This window comes from Perna viridis, chromosome 14 (assembly GCF_037379345.1).
Source record: "Perna viridis isolate PV_CMFRI_1.1 ecotype Kerala chromosome 14, ASM3737934v1, whole genome shotgun sequence".
Classification (NCBI taxonomy): domain Eukaryota; kingdom Metazoa; phylum Mollusca; class Bivalvia; order Mytilida; family Mytilidae; genus Perna; species Perna viridis.
Window position 1 is genome coordinate 2,380,641 of NC_142458.1, and position 13,794 is coordinate 2,394,434.

Below are 13,794 nucleotides of genomic sequence, written 5' to 3' on the forward strand. Positions count from 1 at the left end.
ATCTGATAAGAACATGTCATAAATTAAATTTAAATTTGAGTCTTAAAAATGAAACACATTACATAACAATTTTGAAAAGTAAGTATATGTAGTTGGTACGCAAATATTCTTTCAACCACAAAAAATGTTAAATGTGATTACTGTAAACATATAAACGAATTTCTCGGAATTTAACACGTACGGATTGCAGGTTTAATTCTACGATTTCTTCCATCGTCTGTGAATTCCGAAGGTAAGGAAGTTGTCTGTTTTTTTTTTTTTTTTCAATTTATTCAAAGAAATTATTATACAGATTTCTATTTATATATTTAGTTCATGTGTCATATGTTCGATGAAATCATTTTTTAGGTGTATTAGCTGTAATTTATTGTTAAAAGTAAGCAAAATCTGACTAGGATTTATACCATCATCCATAGAGGCCATATATATGTTACATTGATGCATCATGCGTATACTCGATGTTTCAACATTTTCACCTTTGTATGTATTGCTAATTTACTTTCATCAAATTGCCATTTGCCTGTGTTTTCGTTTAGTCATTAAAAACATTTTAAAACAATTTACTCTAGACATGTCACCTTCGCTAACAATAGAAAACGAGTCAAAGTACTATTTTGAAGGCGGAACATAGACCAAACATAATATTTCATATCCCGATGTTTTAATACGGCAATTAACTACGACTGGAAACGGTAATATGTCTACTACTCAGTATAGGGGCGATTTAAACAGATTATTTGAATAGTGATACTTTTTGGAACGCTTCACCTCGAATTATATTTTAGTGTGTTTAGCTCATGCTATGGTAATGTGTTGCATAAATTGTAGGCTATAGGCTGGTATACCAAACGAAGCAAACACAACACTTCCGGCAACATCATGAAAAACATTTCAAAGCATGGCTTAAATGTGTGATTGATGGTTTGTTCAGTTCATGTTTGATCTTATATGAGTTATAATTTAGTAGAACACTACCCTCTGTCCAAAGTTGAAATATATCGATAATTTTTTTAGAAATGTTTTTAAAACGTAAAAATGTATGATTGGAGAAAAATTATAATACCGTTTTAAATAACCATTCACTATAATGCTCATAACGTGTCCTTAAAAAGACTGAAAACATATTTTAGAAATGTTTTTAAAACGTAAAAATGTATGGTTGCAGAAATGTTATAATAACGTTTTTAATAACATTTCACTATAATGTTATTATAAAGTATTTCAATAACATTTTTTTTCAAAACAATCTAAATTATGAATATTCTAATGCAAACATTGTATACATATACAACAGGTTTAACATGATATAAGAAATGTGTAGAGTTCTCTATATTTTGTAAATGTAGCAACAAACTAAACGAAATTTCAAAGATAGGTTTTGTCAGTTCTGTTATTCATCTTCAGGCATGTCAAGCAGCCACCATTTCCGTTATTTGGTTTCCTGAAAAAAAAGAAAAGAAAAAAAGATACATGATAAATTGTGTAGTCATGATATATATATACCTACAGTAGTTATAATTAAAACTAAAGGAAAAAGATTATACATACTATCAATTACATATTACTTGATTTTTTTTTGCAACAGGGGTATGTGTAAATCATGGAAATACCATTGTCTGTTAGATTTAAACATGCTGTTTTGTATCAAGATTTTATTCGCACTTTGAAAAAACAATAATCGTGTTTTTAAGCTGAAATTGTGGTGGGCAGAGCTATGCACATCTAAAAAAATGTATGTCCTCCTCAAACAGATAGTGAATATCTATGGAACCAAACTTAATACATGTGTTCTATAATCAAAACTTTATTGAAGTTAAGCAAAGCAGAGGTGGATCCAAGAGAGGCCCAGGATAATTAATGATACTACCAATAGTCAGGCCCACGAATGGCCGTATTTCCCCATTTTCGCGGAGTGTCTGGATCTTCTACTGATTTATGTAAAACAGTGATTGCAAAAAAAAATTCAAATAATGAACAGATACACTAAAACACCAACAAATGCCATGATCACTTGTCATAGTCCAAGCAGATTCTCATCACTATATAAAACTTTATTGGGAACATTAAATCATTAGGTATTAGCTTCTTTCGTAATCCATATTCCCTGCAAAAGAGAGTGATCATGTGTATTTCTTATTTAAAAAATGATAAGCTTTATTCAATCAAAACTGTGAACTTTATAAACTCGATCTAAACCCCCGGAGAGGGTAAAAGTCCACAATAAACCAAAAAAAAAAACCAAACAAACAAACAAACGAAACAAAACAAAACAAAACAAAACAAAAAAACAATTTTACAAACTTAGATATGTAAAAAAAAATCATAATATTCAAAACTTACAGAACATGTTCAATATTATGACCTCAACTTTGACAATATGTGTAGTGTAAATTTTTCAAAATTACAGTCAGTTTGGCTTTCCATACATGCAGGACATGAAGTAATGCTATAAATTCTAAAATAACTTACAAAGTTTCAAAATAAACGTCTTGGTTAGATTCATTGCAAAATATTAGCCTAAGTTCTCATAAACATAATCACCAAAATCATACAACTATCATGACGATGAAAAATGGTTTAGACATACATTTAATGCAAAACTGTTGGAAAATACACATTTCAAAATGATTGAAAATTGTTGACGACAAATGTCTATATTCATTCAGAAGATAGTTGTTCTCTTAGACACACACCTTAAAAGTACCAAGTTTGGTCAGGAATTAAAGTTTGAATGTAAACATTGGGAAAACTTGTGACTAGGTAAATATCTAGGACGTTCTTTTGTAAGATAATACGCACACCGATAAAGATCTGCTCTGACATATTTCAATGGCAGCAAGTGTCAAATCATTTATACTATTTTCTATATCGTACATTCATCTGTTTTTGATAGTCATGAGTTTTCGATAGCGATGCGCATAGGCAATATTACATAAAACGCGATATTGCATGTGTGGTCTATTCACCAATAAAAATAAACTTTAGTACCCCTTTATAATACCTTTCTCTTAAACCCCAACAAGCTGATATTGTAAACGCCCACCTCTCCCAACACACATTTTGAATGTGAACAAATTTTCTGGAAAGTGGTAGGTCATTTATTCAGTGGTCATGCGCAGTCAGGATATAGGCATGGCTATGTCAGTAAAAAAGGTATGGTGCGCAGTACTGGTCATATCCTAATATTTCGTACGTTAAAACATCATGAAGTTATCAATGTTTTAAGAGATTAAGAAAAGCAATAAATATGAAAAGTGTATTAATTTTCGGCGAATTATTATACAAATAACCTTTTATATCTTTGCTTCTATGCTTGGAATACCATATCACAGCAATTTGAAAAAAAATATAAGATGTGATTAAACGTTTTTAGTCATATCAAAATTAATCAATTATAACATTCACTGGAAGTAATATATGGACCCTGAAAATATGAAATATGGATAAAAATATATTGTATTATTTATTTCATTTTACAATTATATCTCTCATGCCCTCCATACAGAAAGTCATATCCCTATCGAGAACTGATGACGTGGTACCCATAAAGTCATTAATACAGTGTAGGTCACCTAATTGAAATGTGTTTTTCTCACAATGCAAACATGCAAATTGGTCAATCTTCTGAGAAGATAAGAACAAAGATCAGTTGTTATAATGACTTTTAAATTGTAGCCATTTAATACGTTGTTCAACAAACAGGTAAACAGCATTGATACGTTATCGAGAACCGATGGCACCAGGATATAGGAAGTTCGTTGTGACGCTTCAAATACACCTATTTACACAAAGTTCGGCAATATTAACATTTCAATTGATTCACTGAGACACTTATCTATCATAAGAAAATAATCAAAAGTAAAAAAAAACTTACTCCGTGCGGGGTCAACACCCAATTGTTTGAAAAAATTTTGACATGTGAACTTCCATTCCATGTCATTCCGCACATACAATTGAAATAATATTATACAAAACCGGAAACAGAGAAGCACGTAAATTTTCCGTAAGAGTACACATTCGTGCATTACAAAAACAAAATTAAAACAAAATCAAAAATCACATGAGTGTTTGTCTTCACAGCGTGATGTTGTCTAGTGACTGGGTAATTATAAAACGACTAATTGACCAGATGTTTATAAAACAAGGTTACACAGACTAGTATTTATTCAAAGTACTTTGGCATACAGTTTTTAACTATCTAAATACAAAGAATTGTACTTACATCTTGTTGGACAGATCTATATCTTTAAATCGTCTTCAAAATAGTGTGTGCTCCTTGCACACGTGTGTAGGATAATAATGAAGATTTGCTCTAACCTATTTCAATAGCAGTTTGTGGTACACCATTTACACTATAATATTATTATTCCTATGGAGATGCCATTGTCTATATATCATCGATGTTGGTTCATTAAAAGACAAGGAAAAGTAAACTGGGATGAATTTATTGTAAATCAAATATGCAGGACAAATTAAGAAGACTAGTATTACATGTACATGTATAATACATGTGTATAATACATATATCCTTGTTCGGTCATTTTTATTATTTTTTTTTAATTTATAAAATGTTTAAATAATGATATAATTATATATAGCATCTACTGTCTGATAGTTTAGATTATCAGAATTTAATTTCATGGCCTATATATTTTTTTGATATTCATGAGAAAATTGTTTTTTAGACATGTGATTTAAAATAGTTAAGAAACATTTTCTAAATTCGTTCTATATTAAAATATTTTTCATACATTTCTACAACTATTTTTAACATTTCCGAAAACGTATTAAAACCATATCTGAACATGCTTTTAACCTGTTTCAAAGAAATGTAATGAAATCATTATCAGAAAATATTTTTTTTCGTAACATATACGAAAATTTTTTTTATAACATATCCAAATAATGCTTAAAAAATAGGTCCAAACACATTACGGTGACATGTTATTTAAGCATTTAAAAAAAATTCAATAAACAGTTCTGAAAACCTTTTTCAAATTTTAACGGTCAAATGTTTTGAAAACGTTATCAAAACATTTTGAAAAAAAAATACTAAAATGTTTTAAAAACGATTTTAAAATGTTCTGTTGAAAATGTTTTAGCAAACTACCAACAAACTGTAAATAAAATATTTCGAAAAAGATTCGTGCTACATGCACCTGGGTTGTTACCCTTTTTTCGAATGAAGTGTGACTTACGATATGTTTATCTAGCTTTTCACAGTTATTTAATGTCTTTTATTCCGACGCAGTCGATATAATTTCGCTTTTTACCCTTTGACATTAAAGACGCTCTTCTATGTTTGTATGTTTATTTGTTGGGGTTTAACGCCCGAGCAGCAATATTTCAGCTACATTCACGCGATGAACATGAAGTGGATGATAAAATGAACATGAAATTATGAAATGAAAAATGGGATGGGACACAATGATAATGGGGTCTTCAAATTTTGGTTGCCACTAGAAAAAGGGATGTTGGGTAGAGTCGGTCAATTTAGCCTCCTGTGGCGGAGCGCAAAGATTCCTACTCCTATCGAATACCAAAGCAGGGTTCTTTAACGTGCGAGGAACGTGGCATCTTTCCCAACACGGTGCACCACTATGGTTTGCGGTCAGGTTTTCCGTATTATAGCCTGACAACCCCAGCGTGTAACACGCCAGGGATACCCCATTCCGCCACCTGGGAAACATATCCCATTTGCTCTATGGGCAGAGCGCCCAGCCCCCAGCCAGGTTTCCGAGCACCATTTAATCTCCTTTTACGACAAGCTTAGCGCTGCTGCAGGTCTATTCTTTTGACACCCGGACCTGCACGGGGCCGCTCTTCTATCGAAACGCAAGTCACATGATCGCAGTTCTGTTTCTTGATTGGCCAAATACTGATAACTTAATAACCCTCGAAGAAATTGTATCGAAAATTGCGTGCCATGTTTTATTTCCTGAATGAAATGTAAAACAATATAAATAAAAAGAACAAAATGTTACGGCGTCTGCTATCTTTGTATTAAATATAGTACTTGTTTTTATTATATAGGTAGCAGTAATTTCTAAAATGTTCCTTGAATAATAAATTCGACTATTCATATACATATATGAAATAAATTCGGTTAATTCACTCTCGGACTCGCTAAATATCCCGCAAAATGTCATTAAACCAATATTAATCCGTAGATCCTTGAAAATGCTTTTAATATAGCGTCGAAAAAGAAAGGATATTCGTTTCGGGGTATCGGTATCATCATACTGACTTGTGTAATGCTGTTAATGAAACACATACTGGAAGAAGAGAAGTACACTGTAACACGAACTACCCCGGATGTGGATCTTGTTACTTTTACTTTAGAACATCAATACCCACGAAACGATATTGTTACCAATGATATGGCGAAATAGATGCGCTGATGGATATTCAAAATTCTAATAAAACCTTTACAAATATTGACGAATTTGTTTCATTCAACATTCATGTTGTACATTTTATCTTATTTTTTTATGTCGTGTAAGGAAGAAAAAACAGTCAAGTACGTGGTGTACTATGACGGTAAATAACTTTTGGTTTAAAAAAGATTTGAAAATTAAAAGTAAATGTCTATTTAATTATCATGCTTAATTATAATCGAGTGATTTGTTTCTATTCTTTTCTTCAATTGCTTTTGTTACTTTGTATGTATGATTTTAGTTACTTTATGTTCTTTGTTGTGTATGTCTGTTTTCCATGTCTGGTCTTTTTCCCTGGATTACATTCTTTTGATTACCCTATAACCTTGGTTCCCTTGATTACTCTTTCAAGATGATGACCAGGAATACAATTGAATATGAACAAGTATTGATTATATAACATAACTTTGTGTGGATTAAAATGAAATAAATAAATATTAAAATTAGAAATAATGCTTTAAGTTAATGCTCATTTATGAATCATGCACCTGATCACAGCACGGGTTGTCAATATATTTCATTCTCATTACGAAACAAATTCATGTACAATTTACGACACACTTTACCGTGAATAATCTAAAGTAGTACGTACGTTAAAACAATTAAGAAGGCGCTAGTTTGTTACATTACTTCTTCTGTGATATATTTGTTATGTAAGAAAATGATTGTTGATTACTCATCGTTATGAATACTCCAAATCATTAAATTTTTCAATGCTCACGCTACTTCGCCATGACATGACAGCGAAGTAATGTCAACAGTACGGAATTTGTGAGCAGCTCTGGAGTTTGCTTCTTAAATTCGTACTAAAAACATCAGTAACGCATACAAACAGTTTAATTGAACTCCGAATACAGTAACACAAAAACAAAATAATCAAGATAACACCAAGGAATTGACTGATTGATTATTGGGGTTTAATGCCCGATCAACAATATTTCAGCTTTATTCAGGCTATAAATAAACTTAACCTAGAAAAAGTAACATCATCCTTCAATCTTAATAGTGAGTTAATATAAAAAAAAGATTTATTTCCTTATATAAGTACAACAAAAATTAATCTGACCTTATGTTAGATGCAAGTTTTTTATTTAGGTAAACGTCCCACTCTCTCCCGATTTCCAAGCGTCATAACCTATTCCATTGGCTTCATTGCATCTTTGGTCATGTCGAAGATCCTTGCTTTATTACCCATTCCCTTTACTTATGATTATGTTTATGATCAATGTGTTCCTTGTCAATATCGATTCCGAATCCATTGCAATTTCTCATTTCCCCCATCGAATTCTGTATAAGTTTGTCTCCATGTGAAAAATAGATTAAATTGCTCTCATGATACATATGGAATTATTCAAGCAAAAATCAAATCAACTTGTTCTAATCAAAACGTAAACGGAATTTGGCGACTTTAACTAGATATGACAAAACCTAAACGATATAATCTCAACCTTATAGTTGAAAACAGTCTTTGAAACAAATGTATTAAAAATCCTGCTTCGAAAGTAGTATGAAAGACTTTAAACAGTTCACTTGTGCAATCAGATTAAGTTTCTCCGAAAAGCATAAGGATATCTTGGTTTGTGATTAGCTTTAAAATGAAATAAAGAGCTGAATTTAACAACTTATTGGTAAAAGTAATAAACTATGCGCCCGAGAAAGCAATACCCTTTATTCTAAAAGTTGTTTTCAAATTAAAATTATTTAATTGATATTTATGTCAATACAAGTATTTTAAGTACTGAAGAACTAACATTTGAATATAGTAAAATACATTAATACTGTTGTTCATTTATATTCTTGTTAATTGTATATTAAATCAAGAATGCAAAAGATCAGTAAAATCCTTTAACAGTATCCCTTTATGCAAGTCTGTTACAACATATTCCTATGTTGTTTTATTGACGATTTATCTAACTGTTTGAATGTTTAGATGAAAAGAAAAATTGAAAACAAACAATTAGCTCAGAGTTAAGTACGCAACTGCACTTCTTATATCATTTCATTTTATAACATTATGATTTGCATGGCTTTTTTTTTCTATATCAACCTTATAAATATACAGTCTGCAAAGAGAAATCATATATACTATATCACACCCTACACTTATATCAGATACGCTATATCGCACTCCTACTCGGAACTCACTTAAAGGAAACTGAAAATATATGATATAATAGATAAAAATCTTGCATTTCATATCCCTGAAGTGGTGTACGTCAAAACATGAACTTTATCGAATAAGGGCGATTTCTGTCTCTGAACAAACTAATGGTTTATCAAAACACTTTTTGATAAGAGATTTAACTGTATAACATGAAAATGTTCCATTGGTTTGATGAGATCAACACGAAAATGACTATTTATAAAAAAAGTCTATAGTTTTTAGTAGAATTACATAGGTGAATTTTTTTCATTGTTTGTGTGTTTTCTAAACAAAATCCGAAAATATATGTAACGCACATTAGTAACCATAACAAGATTGTCCCCTAGTACATCACATGCCGTATCAACCTTCGACCTATGTCTCTCTCGGGTCTGTGGCCCTTAGGTTGATATGGCAGATGATACATATGTATATCAATTGCATGAAACATTTATTATTTACACAACATGCTTAACCAAGATGTAAAATGATAACACATGACTGTAGACAAAATATAAAACGTTGTTGATAAGTTATGGCATGCGATACAAATAACAACAACAGAAATTGCTAGATTTCATAGTGTGACAGATGCTATAGATAGTACAGGGCTTGGTTTCCTCACAATATTTAAACTTTAATCACGTACTGACGTTTTTCAATACGCTGCCTCGAATTTTAACAATTTTCACAAATATTCTTCTAATATAAAACATTAACAATAGATATATCAAACTTATTTTCTTTGTATTCAATTTTAAAATGAAGACTGCTATTTGTAGTGTTATATCTAATTCAGGTAAAGGCGTAGTAATACATGTGTCTTGGTCAACTGGAGATCTTTTGGATAGGTATCTTGAATATAATTTTCGAAGTAAGGATTATTAAGTCAAATATATCTTAAAGTATATCAAGATTCATGCAATAGAACAAATTTTGTAAGACTTATACTTTCAGCTAGATAAACGTCTTATTGGATTGACAACTCATCCTGACTCTTACAGGATGCACTTGCAATTAGATAGGCACAACTGTCAGGCTTACCCTTCCGGGGGCCTGATATATTTCTTGTTTTGATTGTGAAAGTTCACATTGCAAGCGACAGTGCTTACATGTTGCATTGATTTTCTTCTTCGCAATATTTATATGTAATTGTATTTTCTGATAATGATTACTTTGTAATGCGGCTCCCCATTGTCTTGTTCTGTGTGAGGGATGGGAATTTTTCTACTGGGAATGGGGAATGGGGGATGGTATATGGTATAAGTGGGAAGTTTATACCATAAAGCTGTGTCTGGGATCGCCATGGATCTAAATGAACACATGGCTCACTCTTTGGTTGGACAAATTTACATCGTGGTGCCTATCCTTTCAAGCAGAAATTCGATTGCAAAAGAAAGTATAATAGACGTAAGGTTGAATTAACGCTTGTTTTTGCAGAAAAAAAAAACATATATCTCTTCCGGTCTTGCAAGTCCTTGCAGTATCACCACGTCAAGAGAACAGCTTCATAAAGTTGTGTTGATTGGCTGCAGAGAAAGTGCCCTAAATGTTTAGTAGTTCCAGAGAACAAAGCAATGAGGATGTTTGACAAATTTCAAAGGACACACAAATTTTTAAGTTAAAAGGGACATAACTCCTTCAAAAATTAGGGAGTCAAAATTTCCTGGTTATGCACAAAAACACATGATGTTCTTGCTGCATACCACATTTCGTAGAATTTTGTTCAATAGCTAACGAGGAGTTGCACTGACAAGATTATTTATGAGAATTTTGTGTGTACTGATCTGCATCTCCAACTTATCGCAATGAAGTCAAGAACACAAAACTATTGCAAATTCCAACTTCGTACACACTCAATATATGTTTAAATTCAAAAGTGAAACAGTCGAATAAGAAAGTATGAATGGTTATGGAATCAGTAATTGTTATTGAATAATAAATTAAGTAAGTTTTGTTGATTTGTGACATGTATGAATTTTGTCTTGTCTACTTTCTGAAAATAAAGCTACTATTTATAATGCAATACGCGTGATAAACTTCCCTTTTTATCAGCAAAAAACTCTTGCGGTAAAGTAAAAACAAGAGCCGGACTCGACAACCACGCATACAATACTCAACATAGCATGGGATCAAATACTGTAAACAAGATGTAAACGTAAGAAAACATTACATCAATTCAAAAACTCTTTTGTGTAAAAAGCGTCCAATAGACTGATGGAAAGCTTAAAAATTGTTCTAATGTTAATATTGAAAACTTTCTTTCTTTATTTTATTTTTGTTTATTTATGTGTCATTTGTTTGTATTTTTGTCAGTTTGTTTGTTTTGTTTGATTGTGCTTTTTGAAATTAAAAATACGTTGTTTCAGACTCGCTTTTTATTTTTTTTCCGTGGACAAAGTTAATCATGTCAAACATGACTAATAAATATTTATTTCCAATTTACCTGTGAGTGCGTACACACACACATATATATCAATTTAAAATTATATTTCATTTATAAAGTCTACAATATTGGCACGCACTTTTAGTTCAGATAAGTATGACACGAATTCCAAATTATAGTGACATGAGAAAAAGTTTTAATTATGCCCACTGCAGATTGACAAAGTATCGACGTTTCCCTTGTTCATGTTGTTGAAAAGTCAGACAGTGTAAAATCACATAACTGGTCGTTTTATACAAGAATATACTATCACTTTGTTCAGATCATAGCATAAATATCATAACTTATCAAGATTGTTTCATGCAAATCATGTCAACTTCCCATGAAAAATACATATTGAGCAGGAATATCGTCATTTAAATCTTTAAATATGAAGTTTTGAAAGCTGTAGATTTATTAAAAATTATGTTGTTCACATTGTTGATGCTTGTGGAGTATACAAGTTTTAAAATATTTTTTTTTCAAAAACTTGGAATGCTTGCATTTTAATGATACATCAATTTGTATATAGCAAAAATAGTTTACTGTGTTTGTTATTGTGTACGGAGGTGTGGTAGCCTTAAAGGGAATAGGAACCCCAAAATGATTAAATCTGAACTGGGAGTACTATTATAGTTGGGAATAAAATTGTGTTTCTTTTATCCCAATGCTCCACTAATAAGTCAGATTTTTTTTCAAAAACTTTAAATTTACAATTTATTAGTCTAAAAACAAAAAATAAAGTTGAAATGATCTTGTTATCCCTGCTATAAATACCTTTTGGAACATTCATTAAGACATAATTACAAGAAATGTGTGTGGACAAGAGTTGGTTGTATCAGGAGATGGTCGATATGATACCCTAGGTTTTAGTGCACAATATTGTACGTATACAATAAAGGAGGCAATAACATCAGCTATACAGGGATTTAATGTCATTCAGGTGATAGAAACAGATAATACCTCTACACGGATGGAGCTAGAAGGTTTTAAACAAACTGTGAGAGACATTCGGTATTGGGCTAAATACTATTGCCACCGATAGACATGTTCTAATTAAGAAATACATAAAAGATGGGTTACCAGATGTATCTCACCAATTTGACGCATGGCATATGGCTAAGTCCGTCCAAAAAAAACTTCTTAGTGCAGCTAAAAAGAAAGGGACTGAAGACCTTATGCCATGCGTTAAAAGTGTTTCAAACCATTTATGGTCCTGTTCAAATCATTGTGAAGGTGATACTGATGTGTAAGTAGAGATTTGGACATCAATTGTGTACCATATCTTGATCATTCATGAGTTTGACGTAAAAAATTCACATCCTGTGGCCACCCAGCTCTAAATGAAGATTAAAAAAACGCAGCCGTGGATATAAAGCCCTTGGTTGCTATTGACAACTGTTCGGCATCTTAATTTATTTTGTCATACAGGTGATCCAGAACGCTATCATTCTATGATGCTAAAGTATATACCAAAAATTCTCAAATGGTATCAAGAACTCATTGGCTGCACTGGACCATAACTTTAATATACAAAGGGACCAGGCATGTGACTCTGATGGAACTCCTAGGTTCAGTGCAAACTGCCCGAATCTGAGTCAGTATCAATATCAGTCAGAGTCAGTATCAGAATTAGGTGCATATTTAAATCCTTCATAATCATCTTCTGGATCTGGAAATTTTTTTTTCTAATTTTCCTAACTACACAGGAGGGAAAGACAATTCTTTTCTTTTTTTCCCAAGGGATTCTTCTCGTCCAACCCAAATGACAAATTGCCTGTCATTAATCAAATGTTATTAATCTGCTTTGCCTGAAAAATAAAACAAAGAAAATTGCAATTTTATATAGTAATTACAACATTTTAAATCAAATTACTTTAATATTTAAAATGTGCTTATAAAACAATAGAAAAAAATCACAGAAGTATTTTACATATTGATTTATTTAATTTTATTCTAAAGCTTATTTATAACCATTTACATTAATCAGTTCATGTAAGATACTTACGTGGCTAAGGACATCTTGAGCTCGACAAGTGTGTTTTTATAGCGTAAAAAGCAACATACGCAGTTTCCAGTACAGCTCTGTTAAGACAAACAAAGGAAAAGCCAGGATTTTCAGTTACACAACCAAAATCATGATCCGAAAATTGTTCATGAAAATATTTAAACTCCAGACAGCCTCCTGTAATCATCGATTTGGGGTGATTATTTGATTAAGTGATAAATAAACTATTGATTATTAATTTGTTATGTTAGAACTTTTGATTTAACCAACATCCAACATGTTAAAAAGGGTTCCTATTCCTTTAGTATAGCACGGGTACTATGTTTTATGCAGTATACGGATCGGCTGGAGGTGTAGTAACCTTTATTTACCACGGGTGCTGTGTCTGGTATAGTATACAGAGATGGACATGTAGTAACCTATATATACCACGGTCACTGTGTTTGGTGTATTATACGGTGTTGGTGTTGAGGCACATTTATGTAGTACAGGCATTGTGTTTGGTGTAGAATACCGGTGTAGTAACCCTTATATAACACAGGTACTGTGTTTGTTGTAGTATTCGGAGGTGAAGTAATCTTTATGTAACACGGGTACTGTATCTGATGTAGTATAGGGAGGGGAAGGAACCGTTATGTAGCCTGCATACTCTTTTAGTGTAGTATACAGAGGTGTAGTAGCATTTGTATACTTACCGGTTGTTAAACCAATGTCATAAAATAGTTGATATATTGTTTCTTGCTGATAGAAGAAGTTTTCTATTTGATATGGTAGAGCCAAC

At 31.7% G+C, this 13,794-nt stretch overlaps 1 long non-coding RNA gene and 1 pseudogene across 1 annotated transcript; one reads left to right on the forward strand and one right to left on the reverse strand.

Moving 5' to 3' along the window:
- Positions 1-241: 241 nt before the first annotated feature.
- Positions 242-3,959, reverse strand: LOC148597723 (uncharacterized). Its single transcript, XR_015918694.1, has 2 exons — positions 3,875-3,959; positions 242-1,441 (listed from the first exon to the last, which is right to left on the reverse strand). It is a non-coding gene; the product is annotated as an uncharacterized LOC148597723 (long non-coding RNA).
- Positions 3,960-9,885: 5,926 nt separating this feature from the next.
- On the forward strand, positions 9,886-12,787 carry LOC148597724 (uncharacterized; annotated as a pseudogene).
- Positions 12,788-13,794: the final 1,007 nt, after the last annotated feature.